This window comes from Symphalangus syndactylus, chromosome 4 (genome assembly GCF_028878055.3).
Source record: "Symphalangus syndactylus isolate Jambi chromosome 4, NHGRI_mSymSyn1-v2.1_pri, whole genome shotgun sequence".
Lineage (NCBI taxonomy): Eukaryota > Metazoa > Chordata > Mammalia > Primates > Hylobatidae > Symphalangus > Symphalangus syndactylus.
The window spans coordinates 134,951,924-134,967,878 of record NC_072426.2 but is presented as its reverse complement, the minus strand read 5'-3'; the positions used below and the strand labels follow the sequence as shown (position 1 = coordinate 134,967,878).

The following is a 15,955-nucleotide window of genomic DNA, read 5'->3' as shown; positions in this document are numbered from 1 at the left end:
AAATATTTCAAGTATGTTAAATTAAAATATTTTGAATAAAAAATGCAAGATATTTCACACAACTCTTCTGTAAAGTATGGATGCTACTTAATGAAAAAGTGGTAGGCTTTTTAAGTAGAAATAAATAGATATTTATCACTGATTTGAAGTATCATATCATGCCAGAAATAGTTTTAGATAGTAAATACAACACCATAATTTAATTTTTTCTTTCATAAGCAATGTGTCACAGGAAAAAAAATCACTGATAAAATCTAAACCTAAAATTAATCTAGAGTAAAATGTTATCAAAAATTACATAGGGACTGACTCCATTGAAAATATATCACTTCATTGTATAATAAAATTCTAACAAATAGGAAAATTGTTTAACCAATATGAAAATTATAAATAATATTGACAATAATCATAAAATATTTTATAGTACAAATATTCCATTTAAAAAAATTAAAATATAGGATAATGTATGTAATCTAATTCAACATAAATGTTGAAATAAAAATTGCAGTGAACATGTGTTTTTAACTAGTGATAACATCTGCCAATACTAATATGGTTGTTTCTTGCCTGTCTCCATACTTTTGTTTGTTTTCCTTGACTTATTGTACCACCTGGAAAATCCAGTACAATATTGAATGAAAGTGATGTTAATGGAAACTTTTCTTTTCTTACATATCTCAAAAGTAAGCTTTCAGAGTTTGTCCCTGAAGTATGATGTATACTTTAGATGTTTTGAATATACTTGTTGGCAGATAAAAGATGTTTATTTTATTCCGGGTGTGCTAGAATGTTATCATCAATGATTCTTTTCTATCAAAATTGTAATTTTTTCAGCAGTTATTGAGATAGTTTATGACTTTTCTTGTCTTTCACTGTAGTTGATTATTTTTATAATACAAGGCAACCTTGGTTTCCTGGATAAAAATAAGAAAGCCTCACGTTTCTTCCCAGCTTTGTATTTACAGATTATTCTGATGTCCTTCACAGAAATGTCAAGCATCACAATGTGAGGGGTGGGGAGTACCAATTATACTACTTGAATACACACATGTATACTCAGGTTTAAGTAATGTGGAGTATACCTGGAACTGATTCTTTAGTAAAAATTTTCTAAACTTTTTGGCCAGCTTTTTGTTTTTATAATATATTGAATTACACAACAGATTATATCAATGAAACACCATTATCGAATTGTTTGCCTTCATCTGCTAGTGTAGTTAAATCATTCTCTTAACTTAGAAGGTTAAATTGTACAATTTTCAAGGATTAAACTAACTTTCCACCCGAACGGTAACTCCACTTGGTCATTATATATATATATATATATTAAAAATATGTAAATAAATAAATAAATATATTTATTTACTTACATCTTTTGGTGCTTTCAATTGTTAGTATTTTATTAATGACTTTTTTTCTGTATTCAGGAGAGTTATTCATGAAGAATAGAATAATTTTCTATTGTAGTAATGTGTTTGTTATGTTTTTATATCAAGGTTTCACTGGCTTCATAGCATACGTTCAGAGGTGGCCCTTCTTCCTCTGTTTTACAAAAAAAAGTTGTGTAACACTGGTATGAATTAATTTCTTAACCTTTCCAGGATTCACCAGTGTAAACCTCTGAAATTTTTGTGGGGAAATATTTTGATAATAAATACAATTTATTTAAGAGATAAAAGGCTGTTAAGATTTTGTATTTAATCTCATGTTTATTGGTTTAACTTGAACTTTTCAAACAATTTGCCCATTTTTCTGAATTCCTGTTTACAAATGTATTGATGTGAGTGTTTATACCATGAATTCATTATCAACTTCTAATGTTTTTAGCATATGTAGTAATCGCGCCTATCTCAATTCTAATACTAGTATTTTTATTTTATTTTATTTTATTTTTTTGAGAGGGAGCTTCGTGCTTGTCACCAGGCTGGAGTGCAGTGGTGTGATCTTGGCTCACTGAAACCTCCACCTCCTGGGTTCAAGGATTCTCCTGACTCAGCCTCCCGAGTAGCTGGGAATACTGACATGCACCACCACAGCCAGCTATTTTTTTTTTTTTTTTTTTTTTTTTTTTTTTTTTAGAAGAGACAGGGTCTCACCATGTTGGTCAGGCTGTTCTCTAACTCCTGACCTCAGGTGATCCACCTGCCTTGGCCTCCCAAAGTGCTGGGATTACAGGTGTGAGCCATTGCGCCTCGCTTGATATTGATAATTCCAATTGTCTTAATGTTTCCTTTATGAATCTTAGGGGAGGTTACCAATTTTAACAACCTTTTCAAGTAAATAAATTTTGCTTTGTTAACTTTTCTGTCTTTATTCTATTTTGTTGGTTTCTTCTATTGTCATTGTTATTTCTTCTTCTATTTATCATGGGTTTAACTTGCTGATTTGTTCTAAAACTTTGTTGAGAGGAGATCTTAGCTAGTTTAGGTTAAATTTCTCTTGCTTTCCTGTAACCTTTTAAATTTGTATGTACTGTATTAGCTGCTGCTTAAATATTTTGAAATCTTATATTTCAGTGATTATTTAGTTTGACATATTTTCTAACTTCACTTGTAATTGATTTCTTCTTTGGGCAAATTTTGTGTTTGTGTGTGTGTGTGTGTGTGTGTGTAGTCTTTGCATCCCCATATCCCTAATATTTAGAGACTTTTCAGATAGTTTTCTGGAAATAACTTTTCATTGAATTCTTCAGTGATCAGAAAATACCCTTTGCAAGATTTAATTTCATTAATGCACTGGAATTATTTTATGGCCTCCATATGGTACACCTTGTGAATGTCCCATGTGACTTTGGAAGAGTATGTTTTCTCCAGTTTTGGGGTATACTGGTCAAACTGGTTGAGAGTGTCGTTCTGATATTTTATATTCCTACTGTGTTTCTTTTTTCTTTTCCTCTATTACTTGTGTTATTCTAGAGGGAGGAGTGATACCAATTATTGATTATGGTTATGAATCTATTTCTCCCTGAGGTTCTGTCAGTTTTTGCTTCATATATCTTGAATCTCTATTATTAAAGGTTTTCATATATTTGTAATTTTAAATCATTAGATCTTTCTGTTATATTCATCATTTTAATATTTATAATTTATATTTACCTACATATTTACCATTTTGAGTGTCTTTATTCATTTCTGTATATCTAAATTATCACTTGGTGCCATTTGCTTTCATCCTGAAGAACTCTGTTAGCACTTTTTTTTTTTTTTTTTGAGACGAAGTTTCACTCTTGTTGCCTAGGCTGGAGTGCAATGGCGTGATCTCTGCTCATCTCAACCTCCACCCCCCGCGTTCAAGTGATTCTCCTACCTCAGCTTCACGAGTAGCTGGGATTACAGGCGCCCGCCACCGTGCCCGGCTAATTTTTTGCATTTTTAGTAGAAATGAGGTTTCTCCATAGTGGTCAGGTTGGTTTCGAAATCCTGACCTCAGGTGACCTGCCCATCTTGGCCTCCCACAGTGCTGGGATTACAGATGTAAGCCACTGCGCCTGGCCTCTGGTAGCATTTCTTAAAGTGCAGGCCAGCTGACAGTAAATTCTGTTTTATCTAAACATGTCTTTATTTTACCTTCATCTGCAACAAATATTTTCACTGGATATATAATTCTATAATTGCTGTTTTTCTTTCCTTTCTATGCATGATTTAAAGATGTCATTTCATCATTCTTGGGTCTTTTTTGTTTCTCCCTAATGGGAATGTGGTGGTCAATCTCATTATTGTTCACTATATGCAATGTGTCGTTTTTATTTCCTTCTGGCTGTTTTAAATATTTTCTCCTCATCCTTTAATTTCAGTAGTTTGATTATGGTGTGCCTAGGTATGATTTTCTTACTGTTTATCCAGTTTCAATTTCCTTCAGCTTCTTGGGTCTATAAGTTGATGTCTTCCTTAAAACTTGGGACCAAGAATGATTTTTCTATCTCTATTTTATCTTTTTCTCCTTTGGTATTATAACTGCATAAGTTTTGTCACTTTATATTTTTCCTCTGGTCTCCAGCACCCCATTAACTTTTCTTTAGTACTTTTTCTCTTTGTAAGAATAATTTATTTGTGGCATAATTTCTATTTATCTACCTTGATGTTTACTGACATATCTTTGTGACATCACCAATCACGCTAAATACGTCCAAGGATATTTAAGTTCCCTAATTGACTTTTAAGCTCCAGAATTTATCTAGCTATATATGAGTTTGTATATATGAATTTATATAAATGTGAGTTTATTTTATTTATTTATTATTTATTTTTCAGCTGAATCATCTATCTGTTCTTTATGACTATATTTCCTTTAAGTCCTTGAACCTATTTGTAATACTTTATTTAAAGTCTTTTGGTACTTATTGCAATAGCTAAATCATCAAAAGTTAAGTTTTTATTGACAGATATTTTGTTCTTTTTCTCCTGAGTTTGCACACATTTTCCTGTTTGCGTGTCTGATTGATTTGTAATTGGATACTAAACAACAAGAACTATATATTATAGTTACTCTGGTTTCTTTTTTTTTTTTTAATGTAATTTAATGTTAAGTTCCGGGGTACCTGTGCAGGATGTGCAGGTTTGTTACATAGGTAAACATGTGTCAGGGTGGTTTGCTGCACCTATCCACTCGTCATCGATGTATTAAGCTCTGCATGCTACCTATTTATCCTGGTCCTCTTCACCCCACTCCACCCCACCCCCACCCCCAATAGGCCGCAATCTGTGTTATTCCCTTCTGTATTAGTCAGGATTCTCTAGAGGGACAGGGATAATAGGATTCATGCATATATAAAGGGGAGTTTATTCAGAAGTATTGACTCACACAATCACAAGGTGAAGTCCCATAATGGGCTGTCTGCTAGCTGAGGAGCAAGGAAGCCAGTCCGAGTCCCAAAACCTCAAAAGCAGAGAAGCTGACAGTGCAGCCAAAGGTGCAAGAATCCAATAGCTGAAGAACCTGGAGTCTGGTGTTCAAAGGCAGGAAGCATCCAAAACGAGAGAAAGATGTAGGCTGGAAGACTAAGCCAATCCGGTGTTTCCACGTTCCTCAGCACCTTGGGAGGCCAAGGCGGGTGGATCACCTGAGGTGAGGAGTTTGAGACCAGCCTGGCCAACATGGTGAAACCCCATCTCTAAAAATACAAAAAGATTAGCTGGGCGTGTTGGCGAGGGCCTGAATTCCCAGCTACTCGGGAGGCTGAGGCAGGAGAATCGCTTGAACCCAGGAGGCAGAGATTGCAGTGAGTGGAGATCGTGCCATCGCACTACAGCCTGGGTGACAAGAGCAAAACTCCATCTCAAAAAAAGAGAAAAAAAGAAAGAAAAAGAAAAAAAAAAAAACACTCAGAAAAGAAAGAGCAAGTGTTGCTCTTTTGTAAATCATTTTGCTAGGAAAAATTAAAGAATGTGTTGCTGAGTAGCAAGTGGAATCCAAGTAATTTTAAAGGGTGTGACATAATAAAATAACTTTTGGCAGAAGAAAAATGAATTGTGTTACATTTTAAAAATAGATTGTTACATTAGCCTATTAGGGCTTTATATTTTATAGAAAATATTGATAGTGTCAGAAATATAATAATAGTGTAAATATAACAACCCTGTGAATAATGAAGAATACTTGTGAATAAGTTCTAATGTTTATTTTATCTAGTGAGAAGAATTCAATCTCATTGTCATTTTAGCATTTAACATTTAACTTTCATATTTCATACCATGCTGCAGAGGGTGATACGCCCACAATCAAACAATTCATGTTTTTGTGGGAAATAAAACTCTTTAAATCTTTTTCATGTTTAAACATTTTAATATTTAAGGAGAAAAAAGTTATAATTTTTTCACCCTAGATACAGTTATACCATTTGATAAATGCAGTTTGTGTGTGTGTGTGTGTGTGTGTGTGTACACGCATGTGTGTGTATTTGTAGAGTTGTACATAAATCTGGAGGAAGAAGTTACATACTTATTTAGAAGGCCTATATTTCTTTTTCTTTTTCTCTCTCTCTCTTTTTTTTTTTTTTTTTTGAGACAGAGTCTCCCTCTGTCGCCCAGGCTGGAGTGCAGTGGCGCAATCTCTGCCCACTGCAAGCTCTGCCTCCTGGGTTCACGCCATTCTCCTGCCTTGCACTCCCGAGTAGCTGGGACTACAGGTGCCCGCCACCACGCCCTGCTAAGTTTTTGTATTTTTAGTAGAGACTGGGTTTCACCATGTTAGCCAGGATGGTCTGGATCTCCTAACCTCGTGATCCGCCCGCTTTGGCCTCCCAAAGTGCTGGGATTACAGGCATGAGCCACCGCGCCCAGCCAAAGGCTTTTATTTCTTTACATGTTCTGCCTGATCACTTCATCTTTGTTGCTTGATTACAGTATCTATCATCTCAATGAATTTTTCTATTTGAGGTTCCATAAGAGATAGCAATAGATAATTAAGCGTTCATATATTAAATTGAAACTCTCCTTTTCAAAAAGTTGTTTATTATTTTTTAATTGTGAACACTTAATCCTTGAGAATAAAATTATTTTAATTACAATGCTTTGTATAGTGTTTGGAATATAGTAATAAGTTGCTGTAAGATATAGATAGAAAATATATTAATGAGCATAGATAGTTGGAATATAATTGTAAATTATGTAATTGCAAATTGTAAATTATAGTGATTACTTGCAATGTACTGGAGACCTCACGTGCATGTATCATGCAACATAAGCATTTTTCCTCTTAATAATCAATGAAGTCAATTAATTTTTGAGACATATACAGTAAGTACATGTATATGAATTCCAGTTCTCTCTAAGGTTGTTCTGATTTCAGAATCCTTGCTTCTTTTGCCACTCTGCTAAACTACTTTTCATACTTCTGATCCAATGAAGGCCTGTTTTGTGACAGGCAGTATATTAGAAGATTTACTGACTGCAAGTTATTTATTTAAAATGAAGGAAGTTTTATTAATCTTATTTTGAAAATAAGGAAACAGATTCAAGGAGCTCAACTTATCTTCTCAGAATCATTCAATTGTTAAACATCAGGTATTTGGTTCATACTAGAACAACATTGAAAATTTTATCTGAATTCATACAGAAACATAAGCTTTAGCATTCATACCAATTATATCAGTTTGTTTTTTGTAATTCTGAAATACAATAATTATTAAACAAGAGTTTCAAAATATGACAGAAGAGTTTAGAACTGTCCAAGATAAAACTGCACTATGAACCCCCTACTTTAGGGAGATTAAATAAATTGTAAAAGAAAGTATTTTAAATAGAAATAATCTATTCTAAGCTTATTGTTTTTGTTATTTAAACCCTCAGAAATTGTATATCTTCAAACGTAAAAAGTATTTGGAAATGTAATATATAGTGATTCAAAATAAAATAAACATAACATGATTTCATCAATGATGTATATAATTAAACCATATTAGAAATTCATTTTGCATAGTTTGTTTCAAAGTGTTTAGCAGAAAATAAATGTCAAACATGACTTTTAGATTTAGGTACTTTTTTTTGCTTTCATATAATTATAAATTTAGTCAGTCACAAACCAAATTTGTTACAGAAATTTTACACAATGTGTAATTCATAATTTAAAAGATGCTGAGGGAAAGTGGTCCTTAAAAGATCAGGTGAATAGATTTGAAATGAAACGAGACTTTTTTGTTTGGGTTCACTGAAGTATTTTCTTATGGTGGATGATATTTGAAGAAGTCATTGGAGATTTTTTTCTTCTGTCTCCCTGTCTCCTGGTCCTGCACTCCCATCCTACACTATCTAATCGCCCTCTTCCTGCCTTTCTCTAACCATCATCAGCCTTACCAACTATTGAGTACTTATTAAATGATTAGACAATTATTATTATTTTTTTTTTTTGAAATGGAGACTCGCTCTGTTGCCAGGCTGGAGTGCAGTGGCACCATCTCGGCTCCCTGCAACCTCCGCCTCCTGTGTTCAAGCAATTCTCCTGCATCAGCCTCCCGAGAGCTGTGACTACAGGCATGTGCCACCATGCCCAGCTAATTTTTGTATTTTTAGTAGAGACAAGGTTTCACCATGTTGGCCAGGATGGTCTCAATCTCTTGACTTCGTGATTCACCCACGTCAGCCTCCCAAATTGCTGGGATTACAGGCGTGAACCACTGCGCCTAGCCGCTATCATTGTTAAATGTTGGAAGCATTATGTGAGGTGCCACATTAGTGAATTATCATGTATTAGTCCTAGATTCCAAGAAATGCTGTGATTATCTTTGGGGTTCATTACATATTAGCCACCCTCTGAGGTGGCTAAAAGATCTGTTACTATCTAATTTAGTTCCAAGCTTGTTTGAATTCCAGTATTCGACCTACCTTAAGATACAACTGTTAAACTAGTAAAAAAAGAGCACTAATATACCATTATATTACATTTACATTCACAGACACATTTGTATTTTATGCAAATTAAATCATTCAATCTTGTAACATAATTGATACCACTGAGGTCCCTATTTTTAGAAGGTAATTCTGAGACAAGAATCACATAATTGTTTCTATTGTGTATCCCACTTCAATACTGTTCCCTACAACTACCAATCCCTAAACTTCATGTTAACCAGCTTCTCAGTCCACAAAAGAAATTTCTTCTGACATTTTATAGCGTCACATGGCCTCACTGAAGTAATACACTAATGAAGGAACTTGGTCCTTAATACTTCTCATCCCCAAGTGAATTACATGACTTTTTGTCTCTGTTAAAATAATTTAGAAAATTATATAACAAGTCTATTTTAACGTGTTAATGGAGGCTAACGAATGTCAGAGCACAATAGTTGAATTTAATAGTGTGGATTTGAAGCACCAAATTAATTTATTCTTGTCACAGAATAGTTGTGTTGAAATGCAAGAACACAGAAATCTGACTTTTCTAGACCTCTAAACTGCCGCTAACTTTATTTTCCTTGAGTGAACAACACAACAATGGATAATCTGTTTGAAATAAATCTTTGTTATTTTATTACTTTGCTATTAAACTACATTAGTAGGAATAAATTTTTATTTATTCATATGAGTACAATACTTCCATTCATTAATGCATAATTCGTTTCCTCTATGTTTTATCTTATTGCTTTCTCTTTATTCTAAAGTAATGTTAAAATTCAACTTTGTTCTTTGAATGACTATTTTCTTCACTTGTTTTGCAATTAGTTGAAATTCTGCAATATAAGTTGTTAATTATTATAAAGAACACAATGTAAAGAAACTCTTTTCTCTCTTGGCTTCCCACACATGGCTGCTATAATTTCTGCTCTCTGGCTTTTGCCAGTAGATCCTCCAGTAACAACCACTGGGTTTTGGAGGCTTTGGCCTTACCCCTCTTCACTTCCTCAGATGAACTCATCCAGCCCTGAATTAAGTGCACATGACATCTGCAGTTTTAACTACAGCAGCTCTGACCTTTTCATTTGCTCCTTTTGGGGCTTAGAGTTTGGAGGGCCTTCCCGAGGTCTTTGCTTTCTGACTCCTCACATGGCTGTTTTCTTTTCAACATTTATATTTCTGTTAGAAAGTTCCCTCCTGATAGAGAGACCTTTTATCACCATTGCATCTAAGGTAACATTCCTACCCTATTTTTTCCTACCATAATTGTTACACTACAAAATTAGCATTTCTATGTGTTCACTGTATGATGCTCCTCCCTGGAATATGTTTCCTGATGGAGGCAACTCATTGGTTAGTTGGTTCACTTCTATATACAGTGCCTTGAATAGTGTTTATTCCCAAATAGGTATTATATATTATATAAATATTTAGGAATTGATGTTAAAACTTCATGCATAAATGAAAACATATAACACATTGCTAAATTTTAGCTATTTAGTGATAAGGCTTTACTATAAGAGTGCATGTAGAAGTTTATAAATTAATATTTGTTAGGTGTGTACATAATAGATGAATGAAGACATGAAAAGAAAATAAAAATATCTCGATTTTCTTGATAAATTAATGTAAAATTGCAGGTAAAAAGAGTCCTTTATGTAATAAATGACATAATCTACTGATTCAGGAAGTTACATATATATATATGTGTGTATCTTTTCTTTTCTTGTCCTCACTTCCTCTGAGACCTTGGGCAAATTATACAGATCATCTGTGTCTCAGTTTATTCTCTGATAAAATGAAGAATGCTGAATTGAGTAATGTTGCCATTAATTATATATCCATCTTCTATAAGCTTAAATTTAATTGTGGTGGCCATTTTGCCTAATGAGTGAGAAAAGGGTCTGTGAAAATTAGATATAATAGCTTTGGGAATCTAGATCTAGCATAGTCGATTTTTTGTTGTATCTGCACCCGAAATTACCAGATATAAATTACAGCACATAAAATCTCCACAGAAAAACTTCATCTACAACCAAAATATAAAAAAAAAAAATTACAGAGGAAATCGATTTAAGTATGTTAACAATTTCATATCAATGTGTCAGCAGGCTCCCTTTATCATTTGAAGAAAGAAATTTGCAGCAGAGTCCTAGTTTTCAATTTCAACATCTCTTCATTTGATTTCTAATTTAGGTTTCCACAAGAGAAGGAAAGTGTTGCCTGTGCTGAAATGATGCTCCCCACTTTCTTGTTCAGCTCAGTCTTGCATTAGATCTTAGAAACCTGGGTTTTATATATTGGCCTTGGTCATGCAATCACCACAGGTTTCTCAAATTTAAAGCGAAGTTAAGCTATAACTTTGCTATAGCAAAGGGATAGAATCAGTTTCCTTCTTAGGCTGTCAACACCTGCTGGGAATGAAAAAGCGATATAATTGATTTTCATTGCTATACATGGTGTGCCATTTTTGACTAAGTCATCTTTATCACTGTTGCTAGCTTAAAGATTCTATAATAAAGACTTGTGATTTACAGGATTCTTAATTTTTACACATACAACAGGGCACTTTACAAATGTGTGCAACATGATTGTAGAAATATAATCTGAAAGAAGTAAAGCCAACATTCAATTTTTTAAACCTCATATTGTTATCCTTTTTTTTAGTAGCAAGAAGAGTTTCAATAATCCAGTATAAAATTTCTGTAGTACAGTATTTAGCAGGTTCAAATTTACTCTATTGAAATTAAAAATTTTTAATTGAAACATACACGTAATACTCAGATAAAATGAATAAAGTGATTATTCCAAAGTATAAACTACAAAATTTACATTAATGTCAGAAGAGTACATTAGGAGATAAATTTCCCTGAGTCCCTCATGTTTTTGCATGTCTCTTGAGCAGAGCAGTGACAGTTTTAGTTCTGAACCATATTTACGAGAATATATGTGTAGCAAACAGTCTCTGAAAACAGAAATAGTATCTCCCTGTGGAACAGAGGACAGGTTTGTTTACTGTCGGCAGCATTCACCTGAGCTGCTTTGCGTTGCCCTAAAGGGACTTAGGGGACAAAAATAATGATACAAGTATGAAGCTCATGCTGCTTGCTATACCTTGTCTCTGATCCATGAATCTCATGTCTTCTTCCAGTATTCATGAAACTGTGTCAGGATAAATTATTAGCTTAAAAGAAAAAAAAAAAATTAGAACATTCATAGTTCTTGACAATTTGAACTGATTTAATCTGAAAATTAGCAGTGTGAGATATTAAAATCAAATTTAATTTGATAATCATCTCTAAATAAAATTTTTGCTACATAATCCAATGAAATAAATAATTTAAGTGTTTACATGTATTTGTTGGTTTGGAAATTGGAATGCTACAGCATAATATTACATAATAATACAAATAATCACACACATCTATGGAGGTGTTATCCAAGGAAGTCTGATAAATCTAAATTGTAAAACTTATTGATATATCACTTAGTAATAAATCTAGTCAAAGATAAAAATAGGCTTGTTTTCAGCATTATGTATTTTTAAATGTTTTTAGAATGCTTTTTCCAAATAAATCCCTGTGAGCTAAAACAATAAGACATTATAATTAATGTATTCATTAATTCATTCAAATGCCCATTGAACACTGTGTATGTTCCAGGCATTGTGCTGCATGCTGAGAATAACACAGTGAACTAAACAGCATCTACCTTCATGTATAAGGCCTTCGAGACAATGAACAAATAATCACACAAAATGTAAAAGTTAATATTATTATATTAAAAATAGAATAAAATTATAGGTTAATATGATAAAATACACAAAAGGGACCTAATTTATGTTATGCAACAGGAGATTTAATGTAATATCACAAGGACATAGAAGATATTCTGGAATGTATATACCAGGCAACGGGTATGAAAACTCCAATTTGGAAAAGATTGTGGCCAGTTGAAAGATTTGACAGAGACCACTTTGGGTGGAGCCTACTTGCAGGAGAGAAGTCTAGGGAGTCATCAGATATGTTTTTTAATGTGAAATTAAAAACTCTTATATGACATTTCTGTTATTACACCATATATCCTCTTTTCTCCTTCAAATGTTAAGCTGAGGTGTAAAATATTTTTATAGATATTTACATTATTGTAAATTATACTGCATTTACTCTAGAAACCTATTATATTATTTTTTAAAGATTCATAGTCATGATTTTTCTTTATCATTTTTTGTAATTTTAGAAATATGTAGAAAATTTCCGAATTATGAAATATAACTTATTTGCAATTACTCTTTTTACACATTTTTCTTAACAAAGAAGGTTTCTGAGCCTATTTCTCCCAAAAAAAGACAATTAAAGAAATAGTTCTTTCATGTGCAAGCAAGAATATCAACTTTCACTTATAAAAGAACTCCAGAACATCTTAAATTTACCAGTCACATTAAAGAAAACATGTTGATCATTGGTACTGAGGTGAACTGTTAGAAGCAATTATAAAATGGTACCCCTTGTTACTTTAAAAATTTATTCCCATTTAAAAATTTTTAATATATGTAAAATTAGATGTGCTGATATACAAGTTATATATTCCTTACGATTAAGAGTCTTCTGCTTCACATTTTATTGTAATTTACAAAGCATTTTCCAAAATATCATTTAATTTGCTCCTGATATCTACTTGTGAGGTAGAGTGAGCAGATGTTTTAATTCCCATTGGGCATATTTGGAACTTGAAGCTTAGAAAAAGAGAACAAATTTCTCCAATTTCTTAAAATAAGTCAGTATCAAAGCTGAGTTTCAGATCCAAGTATTTATTTTCAAATACTTGATAACTTAAGTACTTGCATTTAAATTGTTATAAAGGTAACAAAAGCAACAACAACACTTCTTTAAGAAGCACAGTATTGATGGAAAAAACATTATGCACATGTGGTTATAGAATTTCATCCACTATAGCTTAAGGAAACATAAAGAAAGAATAGGAAAATAAACATTTAACGATGACAAATATTCTGCATCCAGTGAATACTATAGATAACTTTTGTTTGACATAAGCATAGATTGAACTGGTGAGTTGACTGATTTAAGATCAGAAGCGGCACAAGAACCAGCTGGCTTTATTCAGGTTCTCGAAACCAATTCTATCTTTCTGTCTGTGATTAGTTAAAAGAAAATTATCCGTTCCCATAGGATATCTGAAAATACAGCCATGCAGTCTTTATTAGTGACCAGTAAAGAACAGGTGCTCAATAAACGTTTTCTGACAAAAAGCAAATTGTCTTAGAGAAAGTTTTTAATACTCTACATTTTTTAAACTTTTAGCTATTTTTATCTCAGAAACAGGCAGATAACATAAATATGAAAAGAAGTCATGGTTTTATAGTATATATATTTCAGCTGTCATGTGTTGCAATTAGCACAGCAAAACTCCCAATTCTCTCTTGACTTAAAAAAGGCAGCTGGGTCAACAACAGCAGTGTCATCTAGCTGCACACAGAAAAAAAGAATTATAAAATTTAGCAATATATTCCTCATATATAACACGTTTATGGACTAATCATCAAGTCTTAAGATTTTTTTCTCTACATTTTCATAATAATGGAGAACATGGACAGTAGTTTTTTGCAGCTGTTTATCATTATTACCTAATTGACAGTCTTCAGACTCATTATATTACTAATAACTTGTGGGTCAGCGCAGTTTGTGAAACCAACTGTCAGTATGTATACATTATTGAGTTATCACCTTTTTTTGTTGTAAAACATTTCTGAATAATCTTCAAATCATTTCATTTAACCCTTGCTACCTCTCCTAATGAGGAGATTGAATAACTAGTAGTACTTCCTTAACTCTTATTTTTTAACCAATTATGTCATTTGGTGGACTCAACATTTATAAAGTTTTAAATTTAAATTTTTATCTCTTCCCATATAATCCTAAGAGTTTATGGTACATCATATTCTGTATTTTGCTTGTAATGCAATTTAGATTCACAGTCTCCCATTGCTGGTATGAAGAAAAATGGTCTCCAGATATTCAGAAATCCAATTGACCATCTCAGAATCTGTTCTTAATTCAATTTTCCAATGCAATGACTCCTGTGAATTGCTCTGAACATTATTTCTCAAGAAAACAAAACAAAATTTAATACAAAATTAACTTTTAAAAAGTGATCAAGTGAGAAAGAAAACTCAGCTCAAGGTAAAAAAATGTACGCTAGTTTTTGCTACATACATGACACATTACTTCAAAATTTAGTGACTTAAAATCACAGATAATCGGGCCCGGCGCGGTGACTCATGCCTGAAATCCCAGCCCTTTGGGAGGCTGAGGCGGGCTGATCACGAGGTCAGGGGACTGAGACCATCCTGGCCAACATGGTGAAACCCCGTCTGTACTAAAATACAAAAAAAAAATCATGCCTGTAGTCCCAGCTACTCGGGAGGCTGAAGCAGGGGAATCACCTAAACCGGCAGGCGGAGGTTGCAGTGAGCCGGGATCGCGCCACTGCACTCCAGCCTGGCAACAGAGTGAGACTCTATCCAAAAAAAAAAAAAATCACAGATAATCATTACTTCTGGAAAATTTGGGGGTCAGCTTAGAGGTTCTGCTGATCTGGATTGAACTTCACTGATCTTGGCCGGGTTTACTCATTTACTCATTCCTAAACTGATGGGTAATCTGTGAGCCAGCTAGTCTTGGATGACCTCAGCCGAGATACCTTCACTGTACTCCACGTGGTGTCTCATCTTCCAGTAAGCTAGTCTGAATTGATTTTCATGTTGATGGCAATCATCCAAGAGAGAGCAGGCCATGTCATGCAACAATAGAACAAGGAGAAATGGACACTTTTCTTTTTCCAAGTCTCTGCTTGCATTAAATTTGCTAATACCTCTTTAGCCAGACAAATTAACACAGTGCAGCACATAGTCAAAAAAAAAGACCAGAAAGTTACAGAACAAATGACATGGTTTAGAAAAGCAATTAAGACCATCAATGAAATCAGTCTACCACAAAAGGTAATTCATTTGTTCACAACGCTGTTGAAAAGACTTGTCTTCGAAGACAGGAAATGATTCTCCACTGAAGGGTGAACACATTTCAATTTTCAGTCATTTGGGGAAGAGTTGGATCTCCAACGAGTAACTTTCATGCAAGGACAAGAACTTAGTAATGAAATAGAGGTTATTTGTTTTTACCATAAAATAATTAATAATCTTGGAGGCAGTTTCCTCATAGCAGTTATTATGGCAATTGTGTTCATTTACAGGCAAACTGAGAAACTCTAAGATGTTTTTTGGAAAAAAAAAGTATTTTGAAAGCTTGCAAGTGTTAACTTCCACAATAGATATGCTCTTCAATTTTTTTTTAACAAACATGTATTTAAGATCTACATATCTTTAGGGCCTATAAATAAAATTATATGTAATTAAATCATTGCAATTAAATAGTCAATTACACTATAAAGAAATAAGTGTATCAACATGGCTCAGTTCATGGATACTGTGGAAGGCTATATGCTATGGCATGTTGTACTTTACAAGTTTTTATTTAAGTATAAAAATAATACAGTCATGTGAATAAATACATTTTCACAAATCGAAAACACTCCTGTAACCAGCTCTGGCA

At 33.2% G+C, this 15,955-nt stretch overlaps 1 protein-coding gene and 1 long non-coding RNA gene across 5 annotated transcripts in view; one reads left to right on the top strand and one right to left on the bottom strand.

Moving 5' to 3' along the window:
• FSTL5 (follistatin like 5) overlaps positions 1-15,955 on the top strand; it is a 783,576-nt gene that overhangs the window by 543,044 nt on the left and 224,577 nt on the right. The gene's annotated exons all lie outside the window — the stretch shown is intronic.
• Positions 6,896-15,955, bottom strand: part of LOC134736514 (uncharacterized) — a 67,274-nt gene continuing 58,214 nt past the window's right edge. The window contains exons 3-4 of the long non-coding RNA XR_010120588.1: positions 11,442-11,511; positions 6,896-10,741 (exon numbers count right to left, since the gene is read on the bottom strand). This is a non-coding gene — a long non-coding RNA (uncharacterized lncRNA). The remainder of the gene's footprint in view (positions 10,742-11,441; positions 11,512-15,955) is intronic.